Genomic DNA, 18,484 nt, shown 5'->3' on the forward strand with positions numbered 1-18,484 from the left:
CATATTTGACATCACCTACACCTAATTTTCAGTGCTTATTAAATAACTGTTTTCAGTTACTTATTAAGGCTATATATTAAAGTAAATAAGACTGTGAAGAGAAAAGTATTTTCATTTCTCAGTTTTAGATCAGCCTGAATTTCATAAAACTGTAACTCAAAGCAGCAATATTCTACTCTCCTTTCCAGTGAGGTACAATTCCAACAACAAAATCCGTTAAGGTTGACTTTTCTACATCCTTTAAATGGAGAGTTGTCCCTTGAGTATTTTTATAGAAAGCCTAAGAGAATTGGGTGCATGCCTACACTAAGAGGCTTTGAGAACACCTGAAATGTCTGTTTCCAGCTTTTTGTGATAGTGTTAACTGGTAGAAAAGGTGTACTCAAAAATTTGCTGGCTTTCTGTAAGGTACTGTTAAGTAAACATTTAAGAAAAAAGGTAACTAGAGAGAAGATGAAATCTTTCTGTTATTTCAGTGAATAGAGTATCTCATAGAGAACATGCTGAAAGTCTTAACATTTCCATGAGTCAATAAATAGTTTTATTCGGATAAACATTCTCTTGTTAATATTAGGTCAGGTGTCTTTTCTTCTTCATTCTTTTTATTCCTCTAAATTGACACTTTTGAAGTAATATGTTGTACAAACATGGTTAGTGCATTTTCAAAATGTCATTTTGAAGTTGAATGCTTAATGACTTGTAGTTTTTCTGCAATGTATGTATCTGGCAGTTTTCCTCAGCACAAGCCTGCTAACATAACTCACTCCAAGCTGATTTATTATTTTTATTCAACCAGGTGCTACATGGGTTTGGCAACTTTGGCAATGCTATTGTCTGTAATGACTCTGCACTTGGTGCTTGATGATGCCAACACGTGCAGTGAATTTACTGGCACCAGCAGAGAATATTTCATTCCCTTTTCTCTTCGTGAAGAATCAAGCTTCATCTCCTATATTGCTTGCTATCCAATACATCTCATGTAATTTCCTTGATTTCTTTGATACTTCTCCATTTCCAGAATGTTCAGTTATGATTCTGCTGACTTAATAGCTGCTCTTAGAAGTAGAAAAATAGTTCTGTTATGTTGAAGTTTATTTATAATTATTTTCACTGTTTACTTTTCATCTCATGGGGTCTATTAGGCATCTCTACTTTGTTCAGGAGGCTGTATCATAAACAAGTTTATTTTTTAAAAATAGATCTGGAATATCACTTGGCAAGATGTAGGAATAGCGTGAATAAATTTATTTCTGCAGAGGAATTAAAACTTCCTTTTTTTATTGTATTAATCTCTTCTTCCTAACTCTGAAGATAAGCTAAATTCAGGTGAAAACGTTGAAAATTTTAGTACTACTTAGTACAATATTTATAATAATAATTTAAAGTTCTGTGCTGGTTCTGACATTTCCCCTGAACTTGAATAGGAGCTAAATAACCACTGTAGAGTCTACAAGGAAGATTTCTCTGTCAGTCTTTGCTGTGGTCTATCTGGTATATTGCAACCATTAATTTACAGTTTTTGTTTATGCTTTTTGAAGAGTATTTTATTTATTAATGGATGACTATGAAGTCTTGTACTTGAGCATTCATATTATACCTGCACAATTTCTTACCACTGCAAGCCTGAATGGTAGCTACTGCATATCGCAGTGCACGTTTATTTCATTTGTGGTTCTGTAACATGTCATCACTTTTCTATTAAATTTAATTTTTTCCTAAGGGAGCAGTTTGAGGGATAATTTAACCCTTTCTTTATCCTTTTCTTGTTATACTTGTAAACTATGAATCTCCTATTATTTTGAGGGTCAAAATAGGATGACTTGCAACTTAAAGTTCTGTTAACTTTGAAGCACTTCCATCCTAAGTACATATTTTGTTTTCTAAATGAATTCTCAACACAAACAATCTAATCTTTGCCTGTATGTCATTACTTACTGGATTGCAAACTATGCAAAAAGCAAAGTTGTGTTAAATCTGAATTTACTTAGTATTGATTTAATGACAAAGATTATTTTTCTTACTTACGTGTCTCAGTGGAATGTGAAAAATACTTTCTAGACCCCCTTTTCAGCAAGCTGTTTTTAATATGCATGACACTACAACCATATAGATAAGAATCAGACAGGAAAAGGTAATCTGTATCTACAAATTTTACTTATCCTCTCATCACATGTTCTTCCTATGATGTGAGGGGATCTGAATAGCTTTGTTAAATGAGCTGTACCTTTAAGATAAACGAGACAGTTCAGAACCCAGGACTATACTTAACACTGGAAAATATAAAGACAGTGATCTAAATGCCAATCTCTACTCCATGATCAATCGGGGCCATACACAGCAGATCACACACACAAAAAAAAAAAAAAAAAAAAAAAGCTCCATCTGGTTCAGAAGACAGTGGCCAGTCCCATAAATAACACAAGCTGTCAGGAAAACATCATTCCTATAGTACTCTGTGTATTGGCTTTTCGTCCAACTGCAGATCCACTGACAAGGAGCTTCAGAGCTTTTGCATAGTTTTGAACCATACTTATCTCTTCAACTCACCATAACATCCACATTCCCAAATGAGCAGGGTAGAGAATGAAATGTACAGAAGTAAAGAACATGGACATATACAATTCTAGAATCCTATTACACATGCAAGCACACACAGAAACACACAACAGAAGAAAAAAAAGAAAAAGTCCAGATTTTCCTTTCAGCCGAGCTTTCCTGAAGCAGGGAAATAAAACTCATCAGTAATGTTGTATTTGGAAAATGCAATTGCAAACTCCACACCATCTTTACGAGGTAAAGATGAACAATAAGCTTTACTTTATGCTTGTTTCATTTTAAATACTTCTATTGGTACCTAATAAGTAGTTGGTGATTCTAAAGATGCAAAAGAAAGACTTCTGGTTTTTACTTGGTTAAAAGAGCTATACATTATTTTCACATGCAGAAGATTTTTTTTTTTAGTGGTGGAAAAGGAAATATCATTCAGTACTGAATATTCATATCCTGGTAGCATCTGTTACTAGGTCAGAAAGTGAGAGTGCTGGGCGTTGTACAGGCGTATGACAAATAAATAATAGTTCTGGAAGTTCACAATATTGGTGCGGAACAGAAATATGGCTGCAATTTTTTTTTAGATAGAGGATTTACCCTCATAAAAATTGACAACAGAAAATGCTAATACAGAACATGAGTAATGTCAAGGTGGTGTTGAGCTCTGTCAAAAGAGAAGGATCCACAGGCCCAATACTGGCTGTGGAGTTTCTTATCAGTTGCTTCAAGTGTTGTCTCACCATCTTGGTTTTCCTCTGGGGGGTGTAACATCACTTGATGTCTCTTCTCTGGCTTCAAATTTACACACGACTTGTGCTCAAAGTGAGTGGGGTCCAAGGAGAGGAGTGAAAATTACTTTCAACAATCTCATTAATTTTGAGGAAATCTGTTGTGTGAGGGGTATCAAGCTTCCTTGGTCCAGTTCTGTGCTAAATCTCTAGGACATGATGGAGCCACCACTTCTCAGTGTTTTGTCAGTTTTACTTAAACATCCTCGCCTCTACTGCAGAGGGAGACAAAGGATTCTCCATTTTTCTAGGATATCCCCTGGGGAAAAGAAGAAAAGACATACAGTTTCTGTATGTATAGTTTCTTAGTTAAACATACAGTTCATAGCTGAACTTTATTTCTGAAGAATTAAGTAGTTACTTGCATGCTCGAAATATTAGAGGATGTGAAAGTTGTGGCATGAACAGGATGAAGAGGGGCTGTGGATGTTTTGTTTGCTCAGAGGTAAAATGGTGATCCCCCGCTCCTTCCTGTTAATCTGTTGAAGATAAATAGCAAATTGCTGTATTTATTTCTTCTCTCTGGTTTGCATTTAGAAGACAATACACAGAAAATGCACTTTGAAACATTTCCTTAAAGGCACATGATAAATCCCTAGGGAGAAATTCGCAGTCTAAAGAGAGCCTTGTGCTTGGGTTTGATAGTGACAGATAGCAATGGAAATACAGTACTTGATGCTCCGAACTAAGAGACCATTATGTGTGCAACTCACAGTGAGACTATGGCAGAATAAAGCTTCCCCCCCAGCCCCACCCAGAAGTGTGGCTGCCTTTGTAATTTTAATTGGTCTGTGTTTGTGGAGTGGGGCCTCTATTTACTTATGGCTTGGGGCTTGTGTTTACCAAGCCTGGTGGAGGCCAAGTGTCATATCACTGAAGCTTAGTTCCTGCAAGCTCTCCTGCTATATCTTGAGGCACTTTTCTTTTCAGTATCTGTGCCTGTCTAATTCGCGAGCTTCTGTGAAACAAGCACAGGAGGGTACAAGGCCTACAGGGAGGAATTACACCTAATTACTCAAATAATTGCTAGGCTGTTGCCTTCTTAGTCACTGAAAATAATTTCCAGGTCCCTGGCTTTTATAGATAGTCTTCTAGAGGCAGGAGGACACAGCCCCCTTTTTAACTCAGCCCATTCACTCACAAAATCAGAACACTCGAGCCTGCAAAATTAATAAGCACCACTTCCATTACATATATTTTAGGTTGTTGTTGCCGTGGCGATAAAGTCAGGGACATTGAATCTCCTCTGTTGAGCCATTGTTATCATCCCTGGCCATCTGCTGCAGAGGAGTGATATTCCATCTCATTTGCATGATGACTGATATATGGGAGGTTTGGAAGGACATATGCCACAGCAATCATGTGATGAAAATTAAAGTGAAAGTTTTGGGCCCAGAGCCGAAAAAAATCTGTGTATGCGCATGAGGCTGTTGATGTGCAAATGTGAATCATATTGAGAAGGTTTGAATAGGGAGGTGTGACGTAAAGAGGGGACACAAACGCAGGTGCTTATCTCTAGGCAGTCAAAGGCACTGGATGTCATATCATGGGAACTACCTTTCAAAGACACAGCTTTAGTGCACAGTTCAGCACACAAGGGAGGAGAAACATATAAGTTTTGGAAACAAAAATAAAGTAAGTTTAACAACTTTTTCACACTATTCTGAACCCATTGATGTTTAAGCAACTTGTACTATTAGTAACTTTCTGTCTTTTCTATTGTTTGTACTCTTATTTTGCAAAAAGCAAAAAATCCTGTCCATATATCAATGTTGAAAGCTTGAGAGATTTGTATTAAGAAGTTTGAGGGTTTTTAATCCATGTTTAAAATGCTCTCTGCAAACTTTTCTTTTTGTTTAAATGACACTAATGCTGTTTCTTCCACAATGTATGCTTGGTCATTATCTTAAATGCTATTTTGGGCCTCAATTAAAAAATAGCTACTTGTAACTGCTTTGAGAAAGCTTTCTGAATAAAATGTCATGGTGTAATTGCATTTATACTGCCTCAGTAAAGCCTTTGTTCATATACATTTTACAATTGTGCAAATTTGCAGCTCTAGCTATTTGATTTGAGGAAATGATCACAAGGACACTTTTCCTCTCATTTTGAAAAGTTACTGAACTTAAATACTACCATTGAAAAGAAGAGAGGGGAAAAAAAACGAGACGGGAGAGAGTGGGACGAGTGTATTTGTAGGAACTGTTCGATAGATGCAGGTTCACTTGCAGTTATATATTACACACCAAAGAGCTTTCTCATGTTATTTTTGAATGCTTTAAAATCATGCGTAATGTTTTTACAATTAAGATTGTTGATCAATATATTTAATAGCATTACTCTAAGTGAAAAAGAGTCTTTCAAAGTGTGACATTTCATTCTTTTAAATTATTTGAGATTCAGAGAGTGAATTGAGAGCTTCTGATTAAAAAAGCTAATACTGTGCTTTAGAATGAATGTCCGTGTCAGGAAAATCTTTAGAAAGTTAAATGACAGTAATATCAGACAAGGTTGAAGAATGAAATGGACCTTCTGGGACAACATTTTGCAGGAGGATGATTTTTATGAAATAGCATTTGATGCTAGAGAAAGTCTGTTTAACACTCTGATCAGCAATAGCTCTCTCTCTCTCTCTCTCTCTGACTTTCTTTTGTCTTTAACAAAGCACTTAGTTCAGATGTTTGTCTTCCTTCATATGTAAATAGCAAGACAATCTTCTGCAAGGTGCTGTGATTTTTTTCATTTGATAGATTATAGAAGCACAAATCCCAGATTTTATCCTTAAACTGTATGGGGTGAACTTTGTCAGTTAAGGATCTTTTTAGGATTCAAAATGACTGTTTATTATCTCTTTTGTCAATTAAATTAGTTAAGTTAATTGTGTAGATGTGTCTTCTTTGGTTTGGCTGTGCAGTGGTTTTGTAATTCTTAGGGAAAATTACAGCATTTGTGATGAAAGCTTTCTCTGAGACAATAATACATTTCTGCTATAAGGTGGCTAACAGATTATCCAGATTTGGAATGAAGAATTTCTAAATATAGGCTTTGCCTCTTAAGTTCCCAGTTTGGAGCATTTTATTTTTACTTGTAAATATCATCTGCGTATTATAGTACTTTCATGCCTGCAGGCTAAGATTACCAGTCTTCCTTTTTTTCCTCCTCCTTCTAAATATTCAATTACTCAATGGTAATTATTATTATGTGGCCTTCTTGGCTTACTGCATTATTAGATTAATATAGATTTCTTGTGCCAAATTAGCGGAAATCACTGTTATACACAACAACGAATCACTTTTTTTTAGTTTTATTTACTTTGTTGAATAACAGGAAGACTTTGACATCATGAGGTTTTATTCCTGAGACTTTTAATATAACATGTCTTTGAAAGCTGAGCAGAAGAGGGCGCATTTTTGTTTTGCTTTTTATTTTGTAGGTTTCTAATAAGTAGAAACTTTGGTGAAATTATAATTTAGTTCATTCAAAGATCTATAAACAGGGACCTTTGTGAATGAAATTACAGTTAAAATCCTCTCATCTCTGGTTATTGTTTCAGAGGTGTGTAGCAGAGGTAAGAAAAGATAAAATGAAAGAAAAGGAGCTGTCCAGGGTACTGCAGCTGATTAATATTTCCTGTTACTGTACAGAGAAAAGTGTTTACTGAAGTGTTCACAAAACTGCCACGGTTTACTACTGCTGTGTTTGGGTTTTGTTTGTTTATTTTTATTTTTTTTTCTCCTCAGAACTAGATCAGCTCTATATCAAAGTTAACTGTAAAAAATAAGTATATGTAAAACTTATTTCAGGAGCATACCATGTTTCTGTGAATTGCAAATACATCCTCAGATCCCAATAACTTTCTCAAATTGCTTATTAAAACTAATTTTTTATGCAAAGGTTTTTGTCAAAGTTACAGGCAATAAAACTTTTCCAGTCTAAATTAATCTTTGAGTATAACATAAATGGTTTCTATGGTAGTGCCGTAATGTAAACAAAACAAACAAACAAAAAAATCCCAGATCCCAATCTTACATTACTTGATTGTTTTTGAAATGAAATCTTGTCCTTATGTGACCTGAAATGTGTGGTTACAAAGCTATAGAAATCCAAACGATCATATTTGTTTGATATGAAATGAAAAAAAATAGTTAAATTGAAAGTTTAACATCATGAAATTCAAAATCCCAAGCGGTATATAAACATTAAAAGAAACTTTGGACTGCTAATCCTAGGAAATGAGTTTTATGGATTGAATTCAACAAGGCTTCAGAAATGGTTCCATCTGCTGCCTAGCAGCTGGTGAAAGGATAAATTTAATTCATTAATTCATTTGGAAAAAAGGATCCAAGTAGTAAAGACTTCATTGCTCATAATGCACATAGGTGGAAATCAAAACTGAAATTGGGTCCGGTTGATCATCTTTGATAATGAGGAACATTTTATTTGTTATTGTTATAATGATCTGGATAAGGCAGTTGACAGTATATTGACTATATGCTGTTAACGGGTATTTTTGTCTCAAAAAGTTGAGAACAGTTCTGAAGGCATAACTCCTCTTCCAGGAGGAACTTCCCTACTTTGGAATTTACAGATTACGTAGGTTTAAAAAGGTGGCATGTTTCACTGAAACATTATTGTTGTCTTTCTATGAATATTTGAAACTCTTTTCCTAATAAGTCAGTTTAAGAATGCAAAATAAAGTACCATTAAAAATTAGAAAATAAACTTATTCACTGTTGAGTCACCGTAATAATCCCAAATCAGAATGTCAGATGTAAACAGTTTATTACTTTCCTTTACTTTTCTATTAGAGTCACAAGCCTCATCTTTTCTTTCCTGTCTTCACCCATTTTCTTTTCATAGTAAGTGCTAAAAACTTAAAGTAAGAGTAAGAAGGGACAATATAAATTAAGGACTGAGAAAGGGCAATATCAAAATTTCCAGAGTTATAAAGGCAAAATTAATTGGACAAATGCTTCAATAACAACTTGACATTTAAGTTCTATCTATAAAGTTATCCAAATTAACACAATCTCCAGATACAGATTTTTTTTTTTTTAAAGCGGTTGCCTCTACTTCTTTTAATTTAAATCACAAGCAGTGAGTGCAAAGTTATCTAAGGCTTTCAAACCGGGAGATGATCAAGTGACAAAGGCTCTTGTTCACCTTATACCAGGCACACAGGTAAATGTGCACCTCATTACTTGATGAGGGATATACAGGATTGATGAACCTGTTATCCTGAAACCAGTTAAATATCTGCCAATGCCTATTTTCAGTGTTTCTGCTTGAGATGATGATTTCATGAATGATATTTGGCTTTTCCTGTTTCCTGTGTAGCCCATAGCTCGCTGTGGTGGGTTTGTTGGAATTACTATAAAGGTTCTGTTCGCACCCTGTGGGTTGGGTTAAGAATTAGGATTTATGCATTTACTTCTACTGTTGCATTGTTTATACAGCTTTGGTTTAGTTTTGATCCCTTTTTTTTTGCCTTTGAGGCTCTTCCACAGTGTCAGCTGCTGACTGATAGTAGGAGAACGGCCTCGTGGTGTGAATGAAAGGGACCTAGCGGTTGGTAAACAGAGATAAGGAATAAATAGAGCACAGGCAAAAGGAGATAGTTCTGTGGGAGCCCAGATTGCCGCCAGTCTGTTCAAGTGAGATGCAGTGCCTGTCCTTTTCCCAGATTAAATTAGTGTGCGAAATCTCCAGTGACCTCCTCCCCTTCTCCCCATACTCTTTAGCCAAGCTGAACAGCCTCTGCTGTAAAGTATTCATTTTATCCAGGGACAAGTTGGACAATAGAACTCTCCCTGTTACTTATGGACAGCTGTCGTGATTCATAGGGCTTTTCAGCATTTCATTTTTCATAAGAGTTAAAAGGGTTTTACCTTGTAACTGACGAGAGGTTAGAAATGCAAAGATGCCAGCCCTGAGGTTGCCTGTAGTGAGGAAGTTAACAAATAAATATCACCCCCCCCGCCCCCCCCCCCCCGTCCCCTCCCCAATGTGCAAAAGGCTGTGTATTTTGTTAGTGCTGCTCTTCTTATTTAAAGGGGTTTAATTGTGATAACATGATTACACTGAAGCATGAACTGCATGGAGAAATTAACAAGCAGAGACACAGCGATATGCAGGGCCCCCAAGGGTCCCTAAATTAAAGGTGACCAGTGCAAACCCAGTGGGTGCCCTTTTCCCTTCTTTGCCCTTGCTTTTGCCTACATCTCCTAATACTTTATTACCTGCAAATAACTCCCAGGAAAGAGTAAACCCTCATGAGATACCTCTGTGGTCCCGTATTTTTTTTTTTAGTGATTTACTGCAAATATATTCAGCATTTTGACTGATTAAATAGACCTTCGGCAACCTTGAGGGTCACTGTGTAGAGTATGTACATAGAAAATGCATCAGCCCATTGTACCCTGGCAGCTAATGAGATTGGTCGTTAAGTAAATGACACAAAGCCTACAAAAAAAGCTTAGCAGCTCACTAGAGTATCACAGAGTGTCCCTGCACACCACACAACGACACAAACAGTGGACTAACCTAGCCCACCCCTGCTTTATTCTACATCACTGCTTCCCTGATGTCAGCGTGAGAGGCAGAACAAAGGCTAAAAGGCACACGGTAAGTCAGTCTGACAATTATGCCCTAGGGAGAAAGTAGAGCAAATCTTAGCCTAACCATGGGGTTGAAAGTCCGTTTCTAGACAAGTAGGTCATAATGAAGGGATTTTTTTTTTCCCCCTGTCACTTCAAGAAGGGGAGAAAAATGTCTCTGGAATCAAGGTTGGGTTTGTTTCTTGTTTGTTTGTTTCCTTTTCTCTCTGTCTGATTCTCCAGCTTACAAAAGTTTCTGGAATTCCGAAAGTAATGTGAAACAGTATGTTTTGTGAACTGGATATTTCAATGATAGTGTAATGAAATAAATATTGTTTGTAAGAACTGCCACACAATAAGCACTGCCTCAGATGTACATTAATGTCTGATGAACTTTACAGACAGAAAGTTTCTTTTTACTTCTCTGTAAAAATCTGCTGAAAATGTGTTATATATATGAATACACATTTCAATCCACTAGTCAACTACTTACACCCCTGAATACCTGGTACAGTTTTTATAACTATGCAAATATAAATGAAATTGTTGCTATAATTTTGGGGTGTTTTTTAAAACAGATTTTTACATGATATCTCTCTCAGTGTTGTCTTTTACGTGAGCTGAAATTAAAGAGTTGAAGATTGCTGTTAGACAGTTACACAGACATTACCTATTTTCTTTGCACAGCAGTCAAATATTTAGCTGATACCAAAGCAGGTGCCTGCCTGTGTAGCCAATGATAAAATCTTTTCTAGCAGTATTTCAGTTTAGTATCTCAGGACCCTTTATTTTGCTGAAAAATGGCAACAGGAAGTTGCCAGAAAGTCTTGTTTGCCTTGCTAAAATGTTTCTGTCTGCTTTGCACTTTGGAGGCTCAGGGGATGTTAGGTTCAAAACAACATGATATTATTGCAAGAAGCCTGTGTGAATTAAGTAATGTTTCTCCCCACCCCCCACCCCCCCCCCCCCCCCCAAACCAGTGAAAACCGTGTGTTTTAAGAATGCTTTCTCAAATAAACAGTTAAAGAAGTGGGGTTTAGAGATCAGTCTTCATCACAGTTGTTTTTTTTGTTTTGTTTTGTTTGTTTGTTTTTTGTTTGTTTGTTTCATTTTGTTTTGGAAGAGTTATTTAGTTAGTGAAAACACTTGTCAGTATATGTGCATTTAGACATGTCAGGATAACCTGTTCACTTAATTAAAACTCTGCATAGGTCACAGAAGTCAGTTCACTACGATATGTTGCTTTCCCAGGGACATCTTTTTTACTGCCTGGACAATAGAAGTATCATCGCAGCTTAGAGAAACTAAGACAAAATATGATATTTTAACAAATGCATTTGATGATTCCTTGCAAAGGGATGTGTGTGTATGCATATATAGGAATCTGCATGTGCATATTTATATAAAAAGTGTACATATGCAAAAAACTATGTTCACCTATATAGTATCCCAGTTCACTGAAACTCAGTATATATTAAGTAACAGTTATGTCTGGGTTTGCATTTCCTAATATTTCCAATTTAGGAAATTTAATGAGGAAGTAACACGAGGAAAATTTTGTATTTTAGTTTGTTTTCCATATTTTTAAGGTGTGTGCATCTCAGCAACATGTTTTCTTTATGTTACCTTAAAAAATATGATATGCAGGCATCAGAAAAAAAGATTGCTTCCTCAGCTCAGTCCTATCATTCATACCTAATTGCTAGATCAGCAGAGATTTAGTAAACTACAGCAGTATGACACAGGTTTTCTTTGAACTTTCCTAATTGATATTAAGTTTTCAGTTCATTTTAACAGGTAAGATTCGAGGATATTTTATGTTCAGGTGCATGTCCACAGCTTTTAAAAATGAGCACATCCCTACCACACAGTCATCATGCTTTTTACATACCTATGTGAATGAGAGTAAAAAGCATTTGATATTTCAGCATTCACCACATCAATTAATAAGTTCAGCTACCCTTTATCTTATTAAAAGTATAGAGTGATCTCATAGGGGTAATGCACATGCAGCAGTACTACTGCTACTGTAATCCGACAGGTTGAACCACAGTAAGTTTCAGTAGTTTTTCATAGCTTTATTTTTTTTTTCTTTTTCTCATCTGTCATTTCTTTGGTACAAGCAAGAGAAGAGGCAAAGAAAACTCTATTTTTTCTGATAATTAATGTTGTTCATCTGATCTCCCTGATAAACTACATAGCACACCAGTGTTTTAGAAACCACTTTTCAATAGACTTTTTTGACTTTACAATCCAGTATAAAGCCTTTGCACATATCTTTGTGGACCAATCCAGGGGACAACAGTGTAAGTTGTGCATGTGGATCTGAAAAACTTTATGGCATTACACAGTTGATTTGAATAATTCTGTTTTCTGCATGCTTATAGATTTGCAAACCAGTAATCCCAAAATATCTGATATTCCCGATAAGCAAGTATCTCCAAGGTCAGTCACAGGCAATCCTCCCAAAGGCCTGGCTCTGTCACTCCAAAATAAACCAGCAAATAACAGGCAGAGTAAACTTTATATTCTATTGCATCCATATCTATATAGAGGATTTAGACCAAAATTTGTATGTTACTTAAGAGATTAATTTTGAAAGTATACAAGTATACATACGTAATGGGACTGGGTCACTTTTTGTAGTTTATGTGCGCATATTTGTGGATTATTAAAAACTGCATAAGCATAATCAGTGCTTGTGAATTTTAATTATCCTTAATCACATCAGACTAAAGATACTGTTTAATTAGTGATAAAATATATTGTCTCTCCCTTAACTTTTTTAAGTACTTACATAAAATCTTTCTGGAGAATTGCTCTCATTTATGTCTGTGGAAGACTTCTAATAATACTAGCCACTTATGTCTTTCTAAATGACAGATTTCTGATTCAAAAAAGTTGATAACCTAAGAGCAAAAGTTACTTTATAATGAAAATGGGGCTTACTTTCTTGGGTAGGTGTACACGTAGAAAAGCATTTGTAGAAGAATGATTCCACTGTGTTGAGGTCCATTGCTCTGTTCAATACAGTAAAGCAGGTGTGTAAGTGTTTTGAAGACGAGGGGTTTGTGGGTTTGCTTAATAGGTTCAGGTACCATTTGCTAGCTTGTTTTTCAAGTTTGGCTTCATATGTGAACTTTTCCCTCCATTAAGGAACTTTGGTTAAAAGGACCTAGCTTTTCATTTAAAGACAGATATTTGAACTCTGCTCCATGAGGCACTGGATTAAAAAATAATGCTTTAGAACTTTTCCAAAATATCATTTTGTGAGAGGATTGGAGATCCCAATATCTTCTTAACAGTTTTTTTCAGGTGATAGTAAGAGTCACTAGGTCAGTTTCCTAAAGCTCAGGAGAAAATCTGACACCTTCAGTTCCCGCCCTCCCCCCGCCAACCAACACCCCCCACCCCCCCCCCCCCCCAATTTAGAGCACATGTACAGCAGCTGGATTGGCACAACTAAGTAGTAATGGCTCCAAAGGCACCGTTATGGACTATCAGGTCAATAATCCTTATGCTAAGAAGGATTTACATGATACAGAGTAATGGCTCTGTCATTTCTGAAGTAAAAATCCACTTTTTAATGTTCATCAAAACACTGTTTTGCACTCTTCATGTCAGAGATATTAAGATAGTTAAAAAAAACAGCACCCATACTTTCTTTAAATAAAAGTTCACGTTTAAATATTTGAATAATGGAAATGTTAAAATAATATAGGTAGGCAGCTATAGTATCCCAAACAGACTTTTTTTTTTTTTTTTAAATGTACTTTCTACTGTTCTCAAATCTTATCTTCCTTGTCTTCAAATAACATTTTTATGATGCAGTCCAGAAATAGACTGGTCTTAGGGGGCCTTTTGTTTGTTTTGTTTAATTTTTCTACTGTGTGATTTTCTCCTACTTCAGGCAGAAGTTGGACACAGTCTAACACGCACAATCTAGATCTTGTTACAAAAGTAAGTTTTAAAGTAAGGACAGCGGTCACAGAAATCCAAGGTTGTGATTTTTGTATTAATTTATTTTCTTTTATATAATTCAAATTCTTGTGATACAAAGAAAAAAAAAACAACCAAGCAACCAACCAAAACCCCAAAAAACAAACCATGAAACATTTAATAAATTTCCCACATTTTGGGAAACAATATTTTCTTTCCTAACAGTGTGGTTAACTCAGCCTCCATAGGACGTATGGAAAGTCATCAAAACCCAAATAGAAAGAACTACCATTACGGTACAAATTAAGAGACTGAGTACACATGATATTTTCATTCTAACTCTAACATTTTATAAAATTAAACACCATTTTGAAGTATGGGTCTGATGGGAATCATCCTATATATAAGCATTCGACATTTAGTGAACAAAGTGCAACAGAACACATAAATCACTCTAAATAACATTGACACTTGGTCAAAAGAAACATATATTTAAGGCTCAAGTGTATGGTCAAGCTACTTTATGGAGAGCCTTCCCATTATTTTTGTGAGAAACAGTACTGTCTACAAAAAGGGTTAAAGAAAATGCATTCTGTTGCATCTGCTTACTAAATCCCTTACTTTAGTAGAAATTCAAATTTTGTAAAGATTATTCGTTTTATTGATGCATATAATTATAATCACAAGCCATCTGCTGATTTGGCAGGCATGGTTAAAATTCTCTAACTCTCATAACCTTTCAAGTACAGTGCCCTTGGGACTCTATTTCACTTTTATATTTTGGAAAACATGTAGGGACAAACAAGAGAGGTCATCTGCCGAAAGTCAGACCTGTAAAACATTAAAAGAATAAAGATCGTGATGACTGCTCTTTTTTTAATAGGAAAGAAAGTATTTTCTATTTTATTTCTGACTTCAGGAAGGATTATACTGGTTTCCATCACGCACTTTGGGAATTTGAATTTTTTCTAGGGATTAAAGCTCTCTCCTAGCACTCCTGGGATCTGGGTTCCAAGTCTAAACTAAAAGAACAAATATTGTTCAGTTTGGTTGTCACAGGTGAATTAAACATATTTGACCTTGGCCTTAATTTTTCTTTTCATGCAATTCCCATTACATTTCTATTTGAAATGTTCTAATAAACACTATTCCACTATTCATTTTTTTTTTTTTTTTTTTAAACTTGGTTGCACTGAGTTTCACAGAGAGACACCTATCACAGATTTAACTTTTTCCCATGAAGCTCAGAAGACCATTTTAATTTAGAGGGCTACATACATTGAGGCATAAAATGAGTGGGTACTGTTCTTTAACGTAGTCCTTTTGAAATGCATGCCTTTTTTTATATTATCCTACCATCATCTGGTGGTTAGCCACAGTTACAAATGTTTAGTCTTGTTCTCCATTTTCTTGTGTCTTTCACCCTGTCTAGCCAAACTATTTTGTACCTGACAATTATTTCTTTCTTTCTTTTTTAAAATCTTTGTTGTTGTTGTGTTATATGTGGTGTTACTCTGTTGATTCTAGCAGAAAACATCCACAAGGGAAAAAAAAAATCTAGGTGACGCTTTCTCTGTCTTAATATGAAAATGATCACTTTTCACCACTGTAGGATATTATCAATGCTGTGAATTGGGGAAAAGTGTTCTTTAGAGAGAAAATAAGTGAAGGTGGAAAAGCTCAGTACAGAATAGGATAGTCCAGTGGCTTCCTGGTACTAGCAGAAGGCAAAGACAATCACCCCTCAACAGATCGGTGTTGCTTAATGCTGTATTGATGTGTATCTCATAGGAACAAAAGACACAACTCTCACTTCTATTTAATTAGTGTATCTGAAGGCCTGTACGCAGTATGCATGCTGCTTTACTCCTTTTGGAGGTTTGATTCTCACCCCACACTCTCATTATGACAAGCAGGAGGGAAATGCACATGTTTGAAAGTGTCTTCACAGCTGAAACTAGGGAAACAGGCCGAGAGTAGCTCTGGTTTATTTCACAACCAATTAAGTATGACATCTGTTGAAACTCAGGAAATAAGTCTCCCTTCCCCCTGTTCATATACTTACTTAAGCTGCCAGTCTTTTGTTTGTATATGATGAATTTTACTCAGAAGAGTTTCTTTTCCTTTGGAGTACATACACAAAATAAAGAAAACAAGACATAAATGTTATTTTTAAAACAAACAAACAAACAGACAAACTAGGTTTCACTGAGGTTATGTGAAAAAGCCCTACTTGATAGTCACAAATCAAGCAAATAATTGTGCCAATACCTCTTGGCCTAAACACTCACCTTGCACGCTGAAAAAAAGGCATCTTTGTGGCAGGCAATATAGGCACAATAACATTTTGATTTTTGAAAATATGGCTCTTGTTGGCTCTCAAAGGCCAGCAAAACTTTCTGGAAGGAATTTGGATTTAAATTTCTTTAATTTTATGGTTGAAAACCTGGCACTGGACAGAATACACCAAATAGAACAGGGCATGATGCATTATTATTCTTAAAACGAACAAACAAAAAAGAATTAAATGTAGAGACACAGTCACTGGTGACATTAGGTTTCTCAAGTACATAACAGTTCATAGTAAACTGGGAAAGAAACACAGATAACCTTAAATAGCAAACTTAGACTCAAGAAAACTACAGTATTCAGTATCATATAGTAACAACTCAAGACACTTCCCATTTATCAGACACTAATCCACGTGACACATTTACTTCTCAGGAAAATTTTTATTCTTTCATAAAATATTGTCCAATCTAATTGTTAAAAAGGTAATATTTCAGTTCATATCAACTGTTAGCGTTCAGTTTCCCTCTGTTGTGCTTAGAACTTGACTGTCTTCTTTCTTCTATATCTAGATAAAAAATATTTGCCATATCATGCTGACCTTTTTCTATCTCTGCCTCTTGGCACTGGATTCTCCTGTGTCTCTGAAGTTACACTACTCATTTCAAAGCTGTGGCTAACTCTCCTTTTCTTTAATTTACACCATCCACTAGTGCTCCCTGTTATTTGTTCATCAGCTTCATTTTGTTTGCCAGTTCTTTCTTACAAGGACTGGCACTGCCTTCGTTCCTGGAGGATGGTTCCCTACTCTATTTCTTTTGCTTTTTCATCCCTATTTTAAAACACATCTCAGAGCCACATAGTGTGCATGTTATTTAAGCTGTAAGATGCTGCACAGCAACTGCCATAGGTTCCTTGGTTAGGAATCCTCTGGTGAAATGTCAGTGTGCACAGTGGAAGTGTCTAAACCTGAGCCAGTCATCCAGACTCCTTCTAGAGTCAGCGGAAAGACAGACATTTCTTACATATAATTAATCTCACCCTGAAGTAGATGTATGAAATAAGTAAGGTACACCACATATCTACATAGAGGCAGAAATTCCTGCAGGTTGCCTACAGGCTACCCAGAGACTATGGGAAGCCAGCGATTACTACCTATCTCAGAAATATATATCTGCATTTCAAGCATGTAAAGTTAGGGAGGTGAGTCCTGTTTCTCCTGTCCAGCCTGCAAACTGGATTTCATTTCTTCTTATATCTTGTCTCCACATAAACTTATTATTTCTCACCATTTCATACAAGACAGTGAATAATATGGCATACCTTAGACCAAAAGTTTCTTCTTGCATATACATGACATTGATGAAATTCAGTGTGTGCTCAGATACTAATGGAGAGCAGTATAGCAAAACTGAACATTGGTGTGCAGCTCAGAAGACTACATTTTGCCCCTGAAATGCGATATTTACAAAAAGGAAGAGTGCGATTACCTACTTTATTCTTAGAAGTCATTATATTTCCTTTCAGAAGAGGGTTTATTTTCTCAGAACTAATTCTTAAAAAATAAGAAATGAGCTGTAAAGTTTTAACAATATCCATTCATTTGAAAATACAGTTGAGATTTCTACATTAAGCCAGGTGGATTTTTTAAACACTGCTGATAGAAGCATTTCCAGACTCAGCTGCAGATTTTCTTTCTCCCTTTGGTCACTACTCAGACTCTGTAGGCACTTTTAGGGGTGCCTCTGTGACTTTTCTCTCTCCTGAGGCTTTCAAGGCTCTGTTTCTCAAGCTTTGAGGTAGTAGAAGGATAGAGTAGATGACAGTTTTGCAGTATTTTTGTGCATGATTACAGTGATTCAATGTTCCTCATGCTATCATAAATACTACAAGCAAGCTTTAGGTTCAAAATTTCAGTTGCTGTGCATACTTTGCATAGATTTCAATTATGTTTTTCCATGTCTGAAGAGATTTGATGACACAAATTTTGATATTTAGATGATTATTTATCATGCCCATAGCTCTAGCACACTGCTGTGGGTTTTTTTTTAAACTAATCTTCATTCTTTAAAGCTCTGGGGATAGGTTCTCAAAATTTCCAGATTGAGACAAAGTGTTTAAGTTGTATTTCTAAGTGGCAACTCAGAATTCCTTCAGGGATCAGAGCTGGTTGGAGCTCCACTAATCTGTGCTAACCCTCACATAGTGGATAGTCCCTACGGAACAGCATGTGGCTTTACACTACCCTAATCTATACCATGAGAGGCACAGGTTGGCCTTGGAATCAGGGAGCCATAGCTGGGTCTCTGACAGTCCTTTGTC

The 18,484-nt window shown here is 35.9% G+C and overlaps 1 protein-coding gene across 11 annotated transcripts in view; it reads left to right on the plus strand.

Moving 5' to 3' along the window:
* The window catches only part of ST18 (ST18 C2H2C-type zinc finger transcription factor), a 167,133-nt gene that overhangs the window by 63,754 nt on the left and 84,895 nt on the right, over positions 1–18,484 (plus strand). Inside the window, exon 1 of one of the 11 annotated variants that reach the window (XM_033001115.2) lies at positions 4,672–4,973. The exons of 9 other annotated variants lie outside the window; for them this stretch is intronic. The gene's annotated coding sequence lies outside the window, so the exon portion shown is untranslated. Of the gene's footprint in view, positions 1–4,671; positions 4,974–9,890; positions 9,963–18,484 lie in introns of those variants that run through there. One more of the 11 variants, XM_033001114.2, reaches the window with a different exon arrangement.

Source organism: Tyto alba, unplaced genomic scaffold (genome assembly GCF_018691265.1).
Source record: "Tyto alba isolate M040663 unplaced genomic scaffold, T.alba_DEE_v4.0 Super-Scaffold_27, whole genome shotgun sequence".
NCBI classification, from domain to species: domain Eukaryota; kingdom Metazoa; phylum Chordata; class Aves; order Strigiformes; family Tytonidae; genus Tyto; species Tyto alba.